General features: G+C 40.4%; 1 long non-coding RNA gene across 1 annotated transcript; it reads left to right on the forward strand.

The window, feature by feature from the left end:
- Positions 1-2,907: 2,907 nt before the first annotated feature.
- Positions 2,908-3,982, forward strand: LOC147757609 (uncharacterized). The gene is made up of 2 exons (XR_015321578.1): positions 2,908-3,297; positions 3,447-3,982. It is a non-coding gene; the product is annotated as an uncharacterized LOC147757609 (long non-coding RNA).
- Positions 3,983-13,824: the final 9,842 nt, after the last annotated feature.

Below are 13,824 nucleotides of genomic sequence, written 5' to 3' on the forward strand. Positions count from 1 at the left end.
TTTACCATTGGGCATGCCATATCCTGCTGAAATGAACGCAAACACGTAAAATTAGGCTGAGTTTTAAACGCTCGCGTTGGATCTATACTAATAATGTGTCTTTACCTTTTTGATTATCAGATCAGTTTACCTTAAACTGATCTGATCGTCAAAACAGATTTTTTTTTCTTTTCTATAAATCAAGTCGATTTTACGCGGTTCAGTTTCTCTAGATTTCGTTCGAAGAAACCTGAACACGGCTGAGCCATTCCCTGAGTACGCAAACACGTAAAAAGATGGCGGTTCAAATGGTGACAGCTACATAAACGGTTCTGGCGAGATAAGGAAGGATGAGGTACCATCAACACATTTCAGGTTCTATCCCTATTCTTGCTCTTAGCCTTCGATTAGTATACACCCTATGGTTTATCCTAGATACTATAATTAAATATCAATAAGGACAGCTACCTGTAGTATTACTACTAAACAGATGCTTGCTACGGTACTGCCGTTAAGCAGCGTTTCAAAAGGCTGGCTCTGAACAGTAAATAAAATGTGTGTACACCTGGATTCGAACCTACGTTCCCTCACGTATAATATGCTATAATAAATCTTTCAAATTTTACGCGTCCGGTACCGGCGTTTACTGCAAACCAGCTAGCTAGCTAGCTAGCTCCCAACAAAAAAGTAAATGTGGATGAATGTCTTAGGCTTTACGATCGGTAGAGGCTTGGTGAAGCATTGCTTCGAATGGCAGGCTTTTTCAGGATGAAAAAAATTAGTCTGACTACTTTTCGAAGTAGATGGTGCCGTTAAAAAACGCGATTAGGTTTGCCTCGTAGATGCCGGACATTTGTCATTCCACACTGACACGCTCATTCTTAACGTACTATAATGTACGTGTATATGTATGTATGTATGTATCGGTGTGAGTCTGTTCGAATTGTCTTAAATGTGTCACTTTTGTGCTCATATTATTCATCACTACTATGATCACTAAGCGTCATTAAAAAATCACTACACACGCACAACAGTTCGCCTGATCATTTCTACAGGGCTGTCCACGAACGCAGATGCCCCAATAGGCTTTTGCGCTTGTACTGATGACCGGTAATCCAGACAGTAACGGTATATGAATCGTCAACAAAACTGTCTGTCGCGCATGTCGACGAACTTCGAAATGGATAGATACATCGATTGTTTGCTCGATGCCAGAGACGGAAACTGGTTTCTATTGTAGAAGGGTTAAAGCCTATGCGAAATGTCCATTGATGTGAGCGACTAGCCAATATGCCCTAAAGCATGAATCAGCAATGATTTAAAGGTCTCTGGTTTGAGTGTAATGCGGTAATCTCGTAGATAAGAATGTGCTGTTGGCTAAAACCGACGCTCAACGAACGCTTTAGTAGATAAACCGTTAAGGCATTTTTGTTACTTTTTCGCTTATTGCCACTGTTACTGTTTATAAGCTTGTATGAGTCACGATGTTTTCAGAGTCTCCGTTTGATTTTGTCTAATGGTACGGGTATGCGCATGCCTGTCACTAGTCGCTTGCAGGTATTTTTTTCTATTTTGGGTGCGGGGCACCTCATCAGCGGCAGAACGCGATACGCGCTTCTCACCCTGACATAAATGCATAGCGAAGGATAGGCACGTAGATCACCCTGGCAAACTATGTGACTGCTTTACACAGGTCTCGCCACCGTAGCGAAATGGCGCTGCCTAACGGCAAAATAATGAAATTCAATGCTCTGACCCCCCACATCCCATGTAATACCACACAATTCAGCATTTTTGAACAGTGCGTCGTAATGTGGCCTTGTAAACTATAAGCGATTTCTCAGATTATACGATTCTCTCGAATATAAAGTTCTAATATGTACTTTAAAAACTCGCGGACACGGAATGGTCATAACTAATGATCCAGCGAAGTTCTTGGCTTTCTACTTGCGAGTTGAGTTGTACCTAAAACCAGAAACACGTCATTGCATCCTCTCCTTTAATCCAAACTCTTCATGTGTGATATCATTTCATATTTACGTATTTCATGTAGTATTTTTAGCTTATCGATCCAACGCAGTACGTGTGCGTCTCTCACATGTAACACCGTAGGTTGACTAAATTATACACTCAAAAATTATATACCTTACATACCCGTGAGGCCCTAGAAATTAAGAAGTTCATGGCTTTAGAAAACATTAGAATATGATATACTGGCAGAGTGGCAAGATACCAAATTATGTCTAAATATATTTTTTCGAAATAATTCTGAGCACAGGAACGACACAATAAATTCTATACGAACGCTGATACGAATTTCCTGAATATTTACAAAATTTTCATAGTCGTATCGGTTGTGTTCAATATTGAATGCTTATGGCCACCCGCCTCTTAGGCATACGCATTGGGGCCAGATATATATCGCCCAGGCCCACATTTACCATAGATCGGCCATTAAGTGACCTATGAAGGCCAAATCTTATAAGAGACAAACAAACAAGCAGGTCTGATTTGACTAAGAGACGCAAATAATACAACATTCGCGTCATTAGTCTGTTCCTAGTTATTAGTAACCGTTCGTAGCCTAGACCACGCACACTTGAATCTCCCTGAGGCAATACAAAGTTAAATAATTAATATAAAGAAATAAAACAATTTGCAGAAAACTGGAGAAACGTTCCAAAGGACCGTTCAATAACTGTTACAGTCTCCACATTACCCAGTGTCGCTATCTTTGCTTTTGAGACGGTTCAGGAGGATTCGCTGAATCTGTGCTACAGGCCTAGGGCACAGGCAAACATTCCTCCCCGTTGGCAACAGCTAGAGTTGCCAACGGTTCCCTTCTTTTTGTCTCCCATTTGATATATAATAGTTACGACATCGAATGGCGCTACTGTACTAGCCTTCATACCGAAAATGACAAAAGCGGGTGGCGTGTTGCTCGAGACGAACAAAAGAAGTCGGCAAGAGTAAGTGGTAAACAGGGGGTCTGCTTACTGTGAGTGCCTCCTTGATCGATGCAATGTACCACCTTGTCTTTATCCGCCAAGTCGACAGATACATTAGCCTGCGTGGCACAATTATCTGTTATCGAATCTTAATGAACGCCAAGTAACCAAGGCGTCCGATGGGAGCAGGCGGAAGGCGACGCTGTGGACAGACCAACAGCCGGTCAACTATTAGGACAACCGCTAGGATATACCACAGAGGAGAACTACGGTTGCACGAACCGGCCACCTTAGAATCAGTCTGGTCTCTCATCATCGTAAAAACAGCAGCAACCCCAGCAGCAGGACAGTGATGGAGACGAAAGCTAAAGTAGGTACCAAAAATTATAACATTGCGCTATCCCAGCCGGCCTTAGACGGCAATTTCAAGGCTTTGTTCAGTTTGCCCCTCTGATATTCCGTTATTACCATAGAGACATGCCTTATTTAACTGTTTCTCCATGCTCATATAATTCACAGATATGTAGCTAGCCATGAATATTGGAAAATTTCCTGATATTTCCGTTAGCCATATGGGAACAAGTGGACACATATGCAACGAGCGGACTGCCAAAATCTTCGAAAATCAATGAGGCGACCCAACGGATGTTCACCGACCTTCCATCGCTCGAAACAAAGCTTTAACGGGGTTGGACCTCATCTTTAAAATATTGTATCCGAAAGCGTCAGGACCGGTGCCATAGGTAAAAGCGGACTGCATACTACTGTTGCGTCGTAGCCATTACATAGCCGACACTACACTGAAGTAGTACTACATAGCCATCATGACCGTTGTTCGAGTCTTGAAGTGGGCAGAAATGTAATCATATTTTCATAGGTGTTCGTGTATATCATAGAACATACATGCAAAAAAAACCCCTAAATTTCATAGGTGATACATCGTGTCCTTAACTGGCCAAAAAAAAGAAATCTTACCTAATAGGGATTATACAGTATACATACCCATTCTTTTTTCGTATTTGACGTACCTGCAATAAAAACGAACGTGTAACTTACCCATTTTCAACCCTTCTCACTCTAATTTTAATGCAGTAATCTAAATGCCACCTCAACTCATTAGGTTGCAAATCAGTGTTCTCGAAACTTCGTTAAGTTATTGTATAAAAAAGTCTAAAAGAAAAGCTCAATGCCCAGTCATGCTTTACTGACGTGGATCTTATTATGCACCATACTAGTGTTGCACTTATATTTTACGTCACCGCGCAACATTTCCTAAGCTTTTAGCGGGGATATTTGGGGAAATTTGACAAACATAAAACGTGCTATTTTTTACAACAAAGCAACTTAGAACTATTGACATCGTAAAATAACCAGAATTCATAACGGACGTTAATTATTTCACAGTTATCATGTTCTACACTGCTTGCGGGTATATTGTCCAACTTTTATAGCTGCGCATAGAAAGGCACTAGATAAGGTTCAGCGAGGCCATCCTTTGACAGTAATAATAGTTGCAAATCGCCTATAGAGTATACAGACACGTGTTGCTGTCCGCCTTGTACAAGGTCTTACACATCTTCAATATTTTTCTTACAGCTCAATAACATATACTTTAAGATATTCTATACTGAGTCGGCATGAAGCTTCTTGTGTTCTATTTGGTCCAAAAAAAATTAGGTTTTCAGGTCCCGACGTGCACACCGTTAATTTTTAATCTCCCAATTTATACTTTTAAATTTATTGCATCGGCAATAATAGGTCTTTCGCTGAAGACCTCGTTACGTAATGTTTTCACCAGTTTTCAATAAATTCCGTTAATACTTTCATTTCTAAAAAACGGGAACATAGTTACTGAGTGTGACTTTTTAGCATGAAACGGTATCTCTGTTGCTGATTGAACTATTTTCTGATGATACCCAGCCAGCTTAAAGCCAAATACCCGGTGTAAATGTCTAAGAAATTTTGTCCGCAATAGACGCATAGTTATTCCTGACTTTATACAAATAATTTTGGGCAAATTAACAGTGAGGTAGTTAATTACACTCTGATTTGCAAAATGGGTCTGAACAACAAGCGTCTAATGTACACAGAGCAACTGGAGGATAGGAAAATCATTAGATCAGGACTTGTGAATTCCTTTTAGCCCTACATATATTAAATATGTATACGTATCCCTGCTACAGGTTCTACAAGTAAATGTGGATGCTTAATCTTCTCCTAAATATGCCCTGACTAATATTATTCACGTGATTGTAGCAGGAAGTAGTGGAAAGTCGACGCCAACACAAGCGTCCCTCAAAATCTTTGCCGGCCATCAGTATCTTATTAATACGATGTTGGTAAAGAACTAATGTCATGCAAACGAGTTTGGTTGCAAGCAACAATGAGGCAACATTGTGATGGGCACCACTATCATCAGCTTTGCTCCCCTTGACGTCCTTTCGTCGGAAGCTTGGCTGTCACAAGGAGTACAGCAGCTTCGGTTGAGCTATTGGAATATGGTTGGACACGACTCCTAAGAGTCATTAGCGGATAACCAAGGAAACACCCGATACAGAAGACAACGTTGAACAACCGTTCTCATCAACTCCTCCTCTCTCCTACACAGGAGTAATAGAAAGATACCACTAATAGGCTTTGTATTCTTTCCTTTTTTCTACTTTCCCGTCCTCTGCGCGTATATTGCCATCCTATTCGTGCAGCTTATTGGAAGTAACGGCTTGAATACTATAGCTTTTGACAGAATGCGAATCTCTATGGGGAATAGGAAAAAGGGAGCACAGTTTCTATAAAGATAAATCGCATATTAATTAGTAGTGCTCATCGAATTCGAGAACTTCCGTCGTACCAAAATCGTACCACGATCTGGACGGACACCATTTCGAAACACTGTCGTTTATTACTAAAAAAACTGTCAATTCCCTACACGATGGACATACTTGTTTATTTACTCGAAGATGCTCGTGCTCTGGTTATGTAGTCCACGTTGTCGTCCTGCGTCGATTATCAAGTAGACGTTTAGTCGTCTCTCCTCCAGGATTCGCACCGATTCAGATTACCGTCCCTCTTTACAAAAGTATTCTTCTTGCTCCTTCCCGACATTCTTGTCGAAGGGACGTAGTATGAAGGACCGTTATGTTGTAAACCCTCACACTCCATAGACGATAACAGTCCACTAGAGGATAATGAATTCGACTATCAACATAATAAAGCAGATGATGGAATAGCTAGATCTGAAACCAGTGATTGGGACAGTCCCAAGCCCGGCTCGTGCTTGTCGTACTTCGAATTATTCGAAAGCGTGGGGTGAGCCCATATGAATTGTGGTTGTTCCCTAAAGGCGGCAGATGTACACATTGCTGAGCATAGATGAGGTCGTTCACATACATGTGTAAGGTAACAGGTTACGCCCTGTCAAAAAATATAGTTGGCTGTGACGACGGCCGTCCTGAACTTACTTGGCTGTGGATAGAGATAAACGAAGTAGAAAATGGAAACTTAAATTTACGTGCTGATATATGATCGGGTATTGGTTTGGGGCGTTTGACGAACAGCATTGTGTTAAGGATGGCAAATCCTCAGCGTCCCGCAGACAGATCCCTAACATAATAAATGATGATTCCTCAGTCACTGAAGTAACAATGTGAGGATAACTACGTGATTATGTAAATGAAGATAAAATTATATATTATTTTATCAACAATTGGAGAATAGTGAGTCAACATTATTCATAAGCGTTATGTTGTCATTAGTTCGGTACGAAGGAATCGTTCACAACACACGCTCACTCTGAAGATTTTTACTTCATTTAAAGATGACTTTATGAACGAATATGTCCTGCTTCCGCGAATCGCCGGTAAGCTAGGGTCAAAGATGGGCATTTCTTAGAAGGTCTACATGATTTTCTAAATCACTAAATAAAAAAACAGACGTGGAAGTCATTTATTCTTTTTTTTTTTTTTTTAGTGAAAGGACTCTCTACTCGACACCGTCATACAGTGCGGGGCGTACAGGTTTCAAGGTCGATTGAAACCTATCAATAAAGCAACTTAAGACAAAACTATACCGTAGCATTGCGCCGTAATTATGATTAGATTAAAAAGGTGCAGTACATAAAAGGCGCTGGAGTCTACCAATATTATTTCTTAAGAAACTTCTTGAAGCAACTATATACATGGTTATCTATACAATTTTTAGACGAATTCCTCTTCTTATAGTATTAATTTTAACTACTAATTCTTATAGTTCAGCTGTACAATTTGGTTCATTGTCAAATTTGGAGATAAGTTGTACTAGCTTTTTACTTACATTATGAATTTATGGATTTCATTTATGACTACCTAAATTCACATTGAAGCCCCTAATGCGAATGCTATGCTTCTACGTAGGGTTAAAGTTAAAAAAAATATGGATCATATCAAATGTATAAAGGGTCGCGACGGATAGCGCCAAAGACGCCTTTAAATCTAGCTATGGCAATTTTGCCGAAAAAAAGAATGTACATGTATATTTGAGCTCACGGTTGCCCATAGGCCAGTACAGGTAGTATAGGCGGTAAAAGGTAACTGTTTGAAAGATGTATGTGCATGTATCTATTGCGAAAACCGCTGTGATTTTCATTGACGGCACCAGAATGCTCCACCAACTCGTTGTTTTACATAGCTCATACACTCAAAACGCAGCATTTAGATCATCAGTGACCATATCGATCGAGATTCTACTGGTCGTATAATAAGCTCGGTTCACATATGAGATACGTTAACGTCACTCCTATATTCATCCTTTTTCCGAAAAATGAAGAACCAGCATGCTGAAGATTTCTAAAATAGAAAGCATGGACAAAAATATCAGTCCAGTCCTATTGCTACATTAACTTAAATCCTATAACTACATTAACTACATAACCCTGACGACGATCTATAGAACGAACAGGTCTTTATTGGTACAAAGTTCGCTATTCGCGTGCTGCAGTGGTACGCTGCTAGTGGGTCCACCTCGATGTCTAAACTCCTCTCCCGCTTGCGCATCCCATCTGTGTAGAATTATGGTAAAATTCAACTTACTTCACTCTGTCTTCACACACATATCCCCTCAATAAGAACCCTGATCACGCATGTATAGGGATGCGCATAACTGGTAGCATAGTGTATCTATGGATATCCCTTCTATCTGACTAGATGATGTGGCTTTGTTGCACTACTTGTAGCCGTATACGACTATATGTTGCAGTTAAGTTGTACCTGCGATCGCCATGTACATCATGTGGACCTAGCATCTTCACCTTCGCAGAGATATGGAAGCTTGCACTCGGACGAGTACGATGACACATGCGCCTGCCCATCTTTGTTTATCCGTAGTCATTTCTCTTTTAGAGAAGCTCTTGCAGTGATACGATGAGCGCCAGCAGGCGAAGCTACTATCGCAATGCACCATCCTATCGTTCAGTGCTTACTTGAAATAACGAAGCACCATAAGCCAGATGGTGCCTTCAACGGTGGCACTAACCTAGTCGGGCTCTGCACCTTCGCACCACATCTGATTCTTCGGGCCGCGCACCAACCTCGAAATCGGTTCCTGTTCCATGCCGATGAATTGACAGAGGAGTGGTGGGGGCTGTATTGTGCCTCAGGGACCGGATGTGAATGAACGGCATATCAGTCCGTAGCGCTAGTGCTTTCAGCTGGCTATTGGCTGGTTTGTTTTTGCAGCTAAACCACTATCATAGGTAGCCTAGCATAGGCCACACACATGCGGATCTATAGTATACTATCGATTACGATGCTTGCTTTTGCTGTGACATGCCTTCTCATTGTAGTAATTCGAACAACACACAAAATGAAAACAAAAATAGGATGGTACGACATGGCAGAATGCACGCTGATGAGATGACAACGCTTCTGAGAGTAGGAGGGGGAAAGAAGAAAGATAGCAGGGGTGACCCGGAAAGGCGCTGACACTGTTCTGCAACAGAGTACAATTTAACGAAAGCGCGAGAGAGAGAGCAGACGAATGCTAAAATGATGTACACTTGTGCCAGTGTATGTAAAAATCATATCCTGAACAAGAAATGCTCTTTGATACTTTAATTTTTCTATTGATTCGCTAGACGACTCTTCGTCTGGATGGTATTAATAGAGGGCGTCGCAATGCAGAAAAAAGGAAAATGTAAATTTCGACTTGGATGGAATGTGGACCAACTCAGGTATAATGAGTCTTATCGGCCCTATATTTAAAAATGTTGCTTTATTTGCCAAAGCTGCTCTTCGTTTAAGCGATCCATATCCGCAATATATTCACATTGGATGGTTTATTATATAAGCTATTAAATTATGTACCAATAGATGAATGATTACGGAAAAATGCATGAAGACGGATAGGCCCACTAGAACAAGCTAATCTTTCAGGACGACTCCAGATATATAAAATGGTTTTTAATGCATTGTTGTGGTCAAGCTTAATAGACGCGTTAGGTTCCAGCATCGTGTCCACAGGAGCTGGAGGTATATGAGTAGTACTACTAATGCCAAGTCTATGTAGAATAAATTCAATTGGCTCAATTTGTGATTAGCAAAAACTTATCTTGTTCAATTAGGTCGTGTACCGCAGGATGCCTGATAGAGCAATTTTTCGTTCTAAGCGTGATGCAGACGGATGCCATGGTCTCAGTTCGCCTAAACCCAGGTTAAGTTCGAAAATCTAGAACTTCCTATAAAAGCACTGACTCTGACACTGTCACATTTTTGCAGACTAGGTTCCTTTGTGATCTATAAATACTTTCCGTAGCTCTCTTGTGCGGGGTGAAGATGTGCGTTCTTCAGCTTTTGTTTAGTACAATGAGTTGCTGTGATAGCGCTGTCGCAAGACGTTATTGCGTGCTTTACTGGTGCACATTGTCGTCTGCTAGCTTTCGTTAGGCCTACTTTATCCGTTATATTGCATCGCCGTATTATTTCGGGTCCTTTTAGGGCAAAAGAAGCTCGCGAAGCTCTCGAAGGTCTTGTTTTAAGGAACCTTCAGTTACTTCTAAGAAGCTGGCGCAGATCTTGCATCTTTGATTGAATACAAAATGAAAAATAAAGGAAGTTTATAGGACTACTGCAGGATAGCGTTTCATGCGGCAAGTGGAAATCGACACAAATTGTCGTCTAAGCTTTTAGCCCCTGGCAAACTTTTACAAACCGGAGATATTTATGTACCAACCGTTGTACTAATTCTTCCTACTCAGGTGAGGGGTTGGATGAAGGTGCTGCTTTGGAGTAAGGTTTTCCACTTGAACGATCATTTCCAGAAAGCCACAATTCGAAAGCATTCACAAGTGTCATTTAGAGCTATAGCTTCTTATGCGTTCCTTCAGCGAGTTTTTCTTGCTGAAGTGAATTGCGAGGAGTAATTACCTCCACAAAAAAATCGTTTTGAAAGCAGAGATTTAATTAATGTCAGAGTCTTCGGTCAGCGCTTCATGTCAATTTCCTTCGGTCTGTCGTCAACTTTATAGTTTTTCCGGAAAGAGCAATAATTCGTAGATTCAAGATTAAGCTTCTGGACTTCTACAAATATTTTTTATCCACAGTTACTATCTGTGGCCCAACGAAGTTTTTCTTGGTACTGGGACTCCTGGCATCCTGAAAATGTCCGCTATTTGGTACGTAGGGTCAACGATTCCGATTCTGCAGAAGTTAAAATAGTGAATCAGCGGGCAACATCCCAATTTAAACGTGTGACCTGAGGGCCTAAAAGGGACAAATAATTTAGTAATAAAAAAAAAAGTAAATAAAAAAGACACATGTCAATGCACTATTTCAAGCAAACAGTACATATCAGAGCTTTGTTTTTGGATATATTGAGTCGGAATTGAGTTCTATTTATGTATCACACAGCATCGACTGAGGTCGAGCTCTCAGGATTTCGGGATTATTATTTTTATTATTGTGTGATAGTATTATTTTTCTTTTAAATATATTTACGCACAAACGATAGGTTTGACAGTTGTATTATGCAAACTAAAGAATAGTTTCAGAGAAAGACGAATCAAGAAAATTTGATATTCCGCCTATCTGTGTCTCATCTCACGTCTATTGCATGTAGCTTCGTTCTCCAATGAAGGTTTAACCATTCAAGTACCGGGTAATTTGATTTACGGTACGACAGATACTGCAACGGGAAGCTTCCATGCATTGATACTTACCAACTTTTTACTATTGTCGATTTTCAGCTTTGCCCTACCGGGGTATTTTCTTATTTTTAGTGCGTTCTTCGCTTCCCCCAGTGGCTCACACTTCTATTTTAACCCTTGTGAAAACTATGGGTGGACTTCGCAACAAAAACCTTTCGCTTTTTTGTGCACGTTAACTATATATCACTTCAGCAATCCTCTAAAGGCGTAGGTGCATTTACACAAAATTTCTTACCTTTCGTTACCCAACCAAGAGGTCACTGAGCGATCGCCTTTTCCTCGTCTGGGAATAGCACTTTTCTCGTTACGCAACGTCAAACAGCCAGCCATGTTTCTATCTTTGCAGACACAAACACATTGTTACCCTAGGTGGATAGTTTGCCTTGCCAATGCGGAATCGTCCAAACAAAAATTACAAGTCATAGAGTTTGTATTCTTTAACAGCTTATCAATCGATAAAAACTGCCGCAGTCTCGCAAGGATTGTATCATTCACGTTGAACGAAGCAGACACTAGGCCGTTCTAAATAAAGCACTTTTTCAAATAATGATATACAAAAATTATCAAAATAGGACGAAACGTTTTTATTCAAAGAACGATTTTCGAGACGTAACTATTGCTAGATCTATTTCACGCTAAAATCGTGCTTAAATGCAGATTAACTACTTTTCTGTTTTTTATAGTTGTACCGACTTGAAGTTAGTTTTTTTACGCTACCCCTGTATAAATCGTTTTCCGTTGCTGTGCTGTAAGGCATTTTATATTGCTGTGAGCGTCAGCATATGGCCGACCCAACCAATTTTAATGAGCCAGCATCGATTATTTTGAGCTTTCCAGATTTTCATTATGGCTCCCGGAGGGTTTTTTTTTGTTATGGTTGAAAATGCATCGAAAACAGGAAGCGAGTTTAGGTGGTTTAGTCCCATCGGTCCTTTCGCAGCACCTGCTGTGAGCGCACTAGCTCTATGAAGTTATATTATCAAGTCTTTTTTTCCTTCTACACACTAGCCAAATTTAAATAGGGGCTCATTTTGCAATTTTGCCCTGCTATGGCATCAATTTTGCATATATCACTGTATTGCTCTATAAGACACCCGGTGTAAGCTATGGATTCAAATTGTATAGGCAAAGGTGGTTCGCGACCTATTCATCCCGAATGCCGCAGTTCTCCGTCAGTTTTACTGAGGTTTGCATTTGTTTCACATTTTATTATTAGCTCGGGTAGGACTAATAATAAATAGTCTATTTTAAGAATATGGTAAGTTTATGCCTGTGCTAAAATCTGTATGTGCCTTGCTTGAATATGTACCGTTCCCTTTTTCTTATAAATTGTATTAGTTTCATTATAAATTTATTTTTCCTATCTTTATTGTAAGTTTTCTGATACTTACTGATTGGGTATGAATTTCATATCCAGATTGCCATCTACTGAAGGAATATTTATGCCGACCAAATCAGGTAAGTCTTGTATCTTCCTTGCATTACTGTAACGTATTCAATGTTATCTTTGCATTTACCTTCCAGGCTCTCTTCCCCTAGCCGACGATTCAAAACGGGCCTATGAAGTCTTCCGCCGGAACTTCACGTGTGCGCTATAGACCTGATCGTTCTATTCTAGACTGATCGGTTCTAATTATAATCTGCGCATTCGTACAGCCACGCATCTACTTAATTATAGTCGAGCCAGCTCTTCCTTTTCAATTTGTCGCGTGAGACGCTTAAACAAAGCGTCCCAGGCAACAAGTTTATTTACGTTTTTAGTTACGTGCTAGCATCCGTCCCATACAGCTGCTTGATCCTCAGGATGCTAGGAGAAAGTCCAAATGAGCCGAAGACGATCTCGAAGTAGGGACTTCAATCTGCCTGTGCTTGGAAGTCTTCGATCGAAGAGCACCTACGTAACAGTGTTAATGCAAATGCATAAAAAAGTGTTAAGGACACACGATGCGTACGTCCTGATCACAAGGCATGAAATACGAATCGTAACATAAGTGAGAAAGGGTTCGTCGAAGAAGAAACCATTGCTAGTTACAATAGTTGCTCGTCACTATACCCCAGCAGTAATCACCCCAGTGTTCTTCTGATTTTACATCAATAAGGTCTACGCCGAATCCGTTAGAATAGTTACTTCACATTGACGATACAATGTGAGACTGCGGTGGTTTGCTTTGGCCTGATGATTTCGCTTGGGTCGAACTGCGAAAATGTTCACCATTTACTGCTTCCTGTAGTTCCCAAAAGAAAGGTCAGCGCTCAGTTTCCCTGGGCGGTTGGTAGGCGCAGTATTGCCGTCGTTTACGGTTCAAACGGATGTTCTATAACGGCTAAGTGTTACGGTTACGTTTCGAAGATCATTAAGCCTGAGGTGTCGAGTTTGTTTCCTTTGCAGATGAATCTTGGCTTGAGTTTTGCTTGATACAAGGAAAGCTTCGTCTCCGTTGAAATACAATGATACCTGTTTTCAATATAATTTATTCTCTTTATAACAATTGTTTTACTGAACGATATGGGAAAACATACTAAACGTATTTAATTTTAACGTCCTATCGCGGAGATCTTTTTAGATTCATACAAATGGTGTTGTATGTCAACTACGTTTTAATCTACCTCAGCGCTTAAGACGTAAAAGCTTTTCTCACGTACCCAACTTTGTGTTATCGTAAATACAACTAAAAATAACTGATGCACACCTTTGTTACTACTACCACCTTGATTTTAATGGGG

This window comes from Varroa destructor, unplaced genomic scaffold, assembly GCF_002443255.2.
Source record: "Varroa destructor unplaced genomic scaffold, Vdes_3.0 BEIS01000002.1, whole genome shotgun sequence".
Taxonomy (NCBI): Eukaryota; Metazoa; Arthropoda; class Arachnida; order Mesostigmata; family Varroidae; genus Varroa; species Varroa destructor.